The sequence below is a fragment of the Staurois parvus genome, unplaced genomic scaffold (genome assembly GCF_062004578.1).
Source record: "Staurois parvus isolate SC_StPar_1 unplaced genomic scaffold, SC_StPar_1.0 ptg000751l, whole genome shotgun sequence".
In the NCBI taxonomy this organism is placed as follows: Eukaryota; Metazoa; Chordata; class Amphibia; order Anura; family Ranidae; genus Staurois; species Staurois parvus.
Genome location: NW_028318547.1, coordinates 941,292 through 948,277, shown reverse-complemented (window position 1 = coordinate 948,277; position 6,986 = coordinate 941,292). Strand labels below are relative to the sequence as shown.

Sequence of the window (6,986 nt, the reverse complement as noted above, 5' to 3'; positions counted from 1 at the left end):
AAACCAACAACCCTAGTGTTGTGAGGCAGCAGTGCTAACCACTAATCCGCGGAGCTGTTGAACACTAATCTTGCCTGTATTTCTGTGGTGTGAATCAACCCTAAGGGCTCGTTCACACTTGGCTGTTTTACCAACGCTTGCTGTAAAATATCGTATAGTCTCGATATTTTCTTAACTTGTATTGATGAGAAATGTTCAGATAGAAAGTCCTTCCATTTCTTGTATAAACTCAAAAAGATGATTTAATAATAACGTTGCATAAAATTAGAAATAAAATATTGGAATACAGAATGTTTAAATAAAGTCCAAAAAGTATAGTTAAGTTCTTAATAATAAAATTGTATGTAATTGTGTGTGTATAATATGAATGTGTGTAGATATGAGCAAGCAGCTCCCTTCCTTGCTGTCCAAAGAATGTAAGCTTTAAACCTTTGTCCTGCTCTAGAAAGCAATCCAGCCCCCACCTTTTCCTCAAAATGGGCTGATATACTTGTAGTCCCACAAAGATAATTGGAAACAGATGTATATATATATATATCAAACCCTCCAGCCTACTTCTCTCAAAGTCTGAGTGTAACTTTATCTCTTACATAAATGGGGGAGGATGGTAGACCAATTGATACCATATGTGGCTTGAATGTAAAGGAAACCCAAGATATATGTTCACATATAAATTCACAAACTATGAAGTCTAATCACTTACTTTTCCCAATCTAGAACAAATATAAATATAATAACTCAATTATTCTATTAAGATCCAACTCATTCATACTTATGTTAGTACTGTTAATAAGAAGATATTAGGTATTAGGTTAAGGAAAGCTTCTAACATTTCCCTCTCAAAATGATCGATTTTATCGAATCTTAATCATTTTCCTTATCTTAATCCATTTATACACATTCTCGTCACTTTCGTATCCATTCATGCGTTTTTGGATCTTAAGATAATTGATCTGAACTTATCTTCAATTTGATTCTATAATGGGAAAACAAATTCTTTGATAAACCTTTTGTTATGTATCACATAAAAATATTTTTACCCTTATTATTTTCCTTTTACCAAATAATTCATCCCCTTAATAAATGTATAACTGTAACATTATAGTACAATACTTTAAAATATGTCACTTAAAAAATAGATGTTTCATATTTTCCCTCCAAAATGTGTGTAGCACACAGTTCTATAATCCATACATCTTTTCAAAATACCTTATCAACATTTAAACATAACATATGTTCTCTAACTTCAATCCATACATGTATATCAAATGATTTTTTAAAAAAAACATACATATAACAATGTAAAGCTTGCGTAAGTTTCTCTATATGTACCTTAGAAAAACTTATCTCTAGCTTAATTAACAACAGATGTTCTAACTAATTAGAGTGACTCTGTTGTAACAAAAGTTTAACCCTTTCACTTCTGAAAATACATTGTGTGTGATTGCAAATGTTCATGTGAAAACTGATCTCATCTTGATATGGTAAACATATGTCAAAATAAAATGTTCACACATAAAAACCAATATATCTGATGAATGAATTATTTCATCAGTAGTCAAAAGTCAGTTGTTTTATAAGTTCTTCCTCTATGAGATGCCTTGAGATGTCTTGTCTTCTTCTAGCACTCTGTAAAGTTAAAATAACTTTATTGAACATAAAAAGAACAACAAAAACAATGATGAATGAAATTCTTGTTGCAAAGCTTCTTCCAGAATAAATTTCCTTCTTGGAAAATGTATTATCATCTGAAAGGTTTAGAAATATTTGAGTTTTCTTCCTTTAACAATTACTCTTAGGTCATTTCCTGTAACAGAAATGCAGTATCATTATTTTGGCATAGATAATTTTACATGGATTAATCCTCTTACATTTATCTGTTAATATTACATATCATAATCACAAACATTTCTAGTCATGACATGGAAGACATATTTTGATTATAACACTTCTTATTGACTTGTAGTGTTCTATTTTAGAATGCGGGCACTTCCGCCTGACAGTACTAGGGCTGCTGGTTCAAATCCCAACCATGGCATCACCTGCCTGGAGTTTGTATGTTCTCCCTGTGCTTGTGTGAGTTTCCTTCGGGTACTCCGGTTTCCTTCCACACTCCAAAGTCATGTTGGTAGGAGAATTGGCTCCTATCTAAATTGGCCCTAGTATGTGTATGTATGACTGTGAGTTAGGGACCTCAGATTATACACCTCTTGAGGGTTAGGGACTTATGTGAATGTACTATATATGTAAAAAGCACTACATATAAAATAGTAAAATTGACAACGCTATATAAGTACCTGAAATGAACAAAAATAAATATAACAGGACGCTACATCTCCATTATTGGTCATGATTCAAAACCTTGGTTTCAAAACCAAAGAAAGGTTTTGTATCAACCCAGAGATGACAAAGGATCATGCCTTTGATCTTATCTCTATAAAATTGGAAATATGCGTAGCTGTTTTGTGTGTTGGCTCACTTCTTGTAGTGTAAGACTGATCTGCAGTAATACATACTGGTTTCAAACTTTTCTCAGTTCCTATGTTGAAAACATGAGGTACAAACTTCTCATCTACAGCTGTACAAACATGTGTTGGTATGTTTTCCTGAAAAGGTCTTTTTGTTACTTCTATCTGAATGTGTTTGGAAGACAGTGTTTTGTACCATATAGGATAATTTTCACGATACTTTTCTGTTGAACCATCTTCCTGTAGGAGTTTCAGTGATGAATCAGGTGTCTGTAATATGATCTTACTTGATCTCACAATGTATTCAGTTATTTTGACTGCAAAGAAAACACTTAACAAGTTTTTCATATGTGCATCAAAGTTTTTCTCCATATTTGTCAAAGTTCTTGAGAAGAAACCTATTATTTTTTTATTATCTTCTTTTAATTGTGACAAAGTTGCTGAGATTGCATTATTGGAAACATTGGTTTCTAAAACAAAAGGAACTTTACTACAAAACTCAACAGTACTTAATGTAGTAGCATTCTGCAAATCCCATTTCAATAGTTCAAAAGCTTCTTTCTCAGTTTGATTCCATTGATCAAACACACCAGCTTTTTGTCTCAAACGATCAAATAATGATCTAGACTTTTCTGCAAAATTGGGTATAAAATCTTTACAATGATTTACTTCGCTCAAAAACTGATGCAAAGCCTTGCGATTTGTTGGAATTGGATAAGCAGAAATAGTTTTAACTTTTTCTTGCAACAACTGTCTCTGTCCATGACTAATTTGCATATGAAGGAATTCCACCTGTCTTTTCATCAACTGAACTTTCTCTGTATTCAATTTCAATCCTGCTGTTTGTAACAACGTAAATATTTCAGACAAAAGAGTGATATGTTCAGTTCTATTTTGTGTAGACAAGAGAAGCTTGTCTACATGCTGGACAATACATTCTGGCCTAGAGAATTTAGATAATATTTTTCCCAAATACTCATGAACAATCCCATCACTTAAATCTAAGCCTGGGGCTAATCTTGTGAATGTATAAGTTTCTTTGTTGAAGCTAAAGGCAAGTTTATATTGACAACTCTTAGCTAAGGGTACTGACAAATGGCTATTGGCAATTTCAAGTACTGAGAATATTTTGGCCTTGGCATCCAGATGTGACATTATGTTACAATCAGGAACAATAGATCTGTTATTTGTGATGCATTTGTTCAATGTCCTGAAGTCAACTGATAAAGAATATGAATTATCAGCTTTGATAGGCCAAATACAATTATTCACCACTGATTGTACTTTCTTTAAAATTCCTTGCTGTAAAAACTCATCTACAATGGAAGAGATTGGATTAACTGATTCTAATGGCAATTTGTATTGAGGTTGAGGCTTAGGGTCTCTACCTTCAATGTCAACATCAAAATCCTTAAACAAACCTACATCATTTTTGCTTTGACTCCACAGATCCTTATGTGATATAACCAATTGTTCCAATTCAAGATTGGTTCCTGTATGTGGCCATTTATGATCTGAAGACGTGTCAGCAGTTGCTGTACAAATACTTCCAACATTACAGTACATGGAAGAATCAATTAATGTTGATTTGGGCCTTCCACTTTCATCCAATAAATTTGGAGCAACATATTCCACCAGTAAAGAAGAATCTCGATTTGATCCTGATTTAAATTTCGGCAAAGGCAGTAAACCATTCCTATTAATGACAACAGCACTGTTTACCATATTATTTAAGCTGTTGTTAACTCTCAGTGAACTGATCTTTTTAACTTCTGAGGCATAAGGCAACTCAGAAAGACTATTGTTGGAACATGGAGGAGTAGATTGTTCAGAAATTATATTTTGGTCTTCTAATTCCAAAGCTTTTCTTTGTAAATCTAATTTATAATGAATACAATCTCTTTTCAAATGACCAAATCGTTTACAATAGAAACAAATAGTATTTCCTGTCTGCTCTGAGACTCTCGTCTTGCCTGTGACGTATTCATCATCATAACTGGGTGTGGCTAAGCACATGGTCTCTCTCTGTTCTCCATTTTGAACAATTAAACTTTCCTTCTTCTGATTGTTTAATTTAAGTTGTCTCCTTACTGTATCAATAACTTTGGCTGCTTGATCTAAATCATTTTTTCCAGTAGCAATAATAACAGATGCTGGATCAAGATACTTGAATTTTTTAACAAAAGCATTTACCATAGAAGGAGTCTCATTGTCTAAATTAAATATCATTTTGTATACTTTAGAAAATCTATTTTTAAATTCAAAAGGATCATCATTAATCGTAGCTCTTAAGGAGTCTAAGATTTCCAAAGAAGGAGTTTCCTCTCCAGTAGTAAATTTCAATAATTGACGTAGTCGGTCTGATGCATTGCTATGCATTTCCTCATCATCCTCAATATATGGCGTTTTGATTAATCTACATGCCATAACACTGGGGAGCCATAAACAGAATAGAAAATTTCTTTGCTCCTGATTTAAACAAAAATTATTACAAAAATTTTCATAAACCTCCATGTTATAGAAAGCATCGGCGTCCATATCATAGGCTGGCATATCCTTCAAAATTTTCATGAGCTGATCAAGGATTTTAAGATTAAGTTTTGCAGCTTTATCCCTTAATTTTCTCTTACACATTTCTTCCTGATTGGTAGGATCTCCTTCCATAGACTGGATCTCTGGTACAAAAGATTTTTGTTTCTCTGCCTTAGTATTCACACAAATTCTTTTTACATCATTCTGCAGGTCAGATAACTGAATGTCTTTTGTTTGAATTGCACTTTGCAGATCATCTATTTGCTCAGTCAAAATCTGGCAATTAGCACATACACTGCTCTGATCTTGCTTCATTATACATGTAGCAGTCTTAGGAACATCAAAAATCATGGCATTAAAAACATTAACTAACTTCATTACATTTCTAATTTGTTTGCTCAGTTTCTTAAAGGAAAACTTAGATTTTTCTATCTTACTATTAGCCTGTAAGCACTCATTATACATGTACCGCCAAAGTTCATTATCTTTAACAAATGTAGACAGATTCTTGAATTCTAACTTACTCTCTCTAGATAATTCATCAATAAAATCCATTACTTACCGATTAAGAAGGTCTTTCTTTACATAACGCGTCTTTTCTCTCTTGGCGGGAAATGACATCACCAAGGAACAGCGTTGCTTGCAATTGCGCAAAATTCTCACCAATTCTGCTTTTAGGTTCTCGATTATGCCGACGATTCATCTGTTGCAGACTTTACTTCTCCTGAAAGCTTGATTTCATAGTTTGCTGAATTTGCAAACAACTTCCCTCTCAGCAAGATGAAGAAGAAAAAAGTCAAAAATAAGCGATCGGCGGAAACGAATCGAACTGGAGGCTCGCCACTGTAAAATATCGTATAGTCTCGATATTTTCTTAACTTGTATTGATGAGAAATGTTCAGATAGAAAGTCCTTCCATTTCTTGTATAAACTCAAAAAGATGATTTAATAATAACGTTGCATAAAATTAGAAATAAAATATTGGAATACAGAATGTTTAAATAAAGTCCAAAAAGTATAGTTAAGTTCTTAATAATAAAATTGTATGTAATTGTGTGTGTATAATATGAATGTGTGTAGATATGAGCAAGCAGCTCCCTTCCTTGCTGTCCAAAGAATGTAAGCTTTAAACCTTTGTCCTGCTCTAGAAAGCAATCCAGCCCCCACCTTTTCCTCAAAATGGGCTGATATACTTGTAGTCCCACAAAGATAATTGGAAACAGATGTATATATATATATATCAAACCCTCCAGCCTACTTCTCTCAAAGTCTGAGTGTAACTTTATCTCTTACATAAATGGGGGAGGATGGTAGACCAATTGATACCATATGTGGCTTGAATGTAAAGGAAACCCAAGATATATGTTCACATATAAATTCACAAACTATGAAGTCTAATCACTTACTTTTCCCAATCTAGAACAAATATAAATATAATAACTCAATTATTCTATTAAGATCCAACTCATTCATACTTATGTTAGTACTGTTAATAAGAAGATATTAGGTATTAGGTTAAGGAAAGCTTCTAACACTTGCCAAACGCCCCTATAGCGTTTGGCAAGCGTTGGTCCGGCGTTTATGGAGCATTTTTAACGCTCGGCAAACGCTCTGCAAACGCCGCATGCGCGGTTTAGCAGCGGTTGCTAGGCATTTGCAGAGCGTTAATAACACCCCACAAACGCCTATAATGCAGTTTGAGTGGCGTTACCGCTCCGCAAATGCCCCGCAACCGCGTCGCAACCGCACCGCAAACGCCGGCGTTTTCGGAACGGCACCATAGACGAGAATAGGAGGCTTCAACACCTCCTGACTCGACCAGAGGCGTCCGTTTTGCCACGAAACAATGCGACGCGACGCAAACGCTCCTGTTAGAACAGCACCATGTGCTGTAATGTGCAGAATTGGCAGAGGCGTTTGGGAAGCGGTAAAAACGCTTCCCAAACGCCTCTCTGCCGCCTGCACACAACGCTAGTGTGAACGTAG

At 34.5% G+C, this 6,986-nt stretch overlaps 1 long non-coding RNA gene across 1 annotated transcript; it reads right to left on the bottom strand.

Annotated features, from left to right (window-relative positions):
* Window positions 1–215: 215 nt before the first annotated feature.
* On the bottom strand, window positions 216–6,528 carry LOC149445000 (uncharacterized). Its single transcript, XR_016306477.1, has 2 exons — window positions 5,563–6,528; window positions 216–1,807 (listed from the first exon to the last, which is right to left on the bottom strand). It is a non-coding gene; the product is annotated as an uncharacterized LOC149445000 (long non-coding RNA).
* Between the last annotated feature and the right edge of the window lie 458 nt (window positions 6,529–6,986).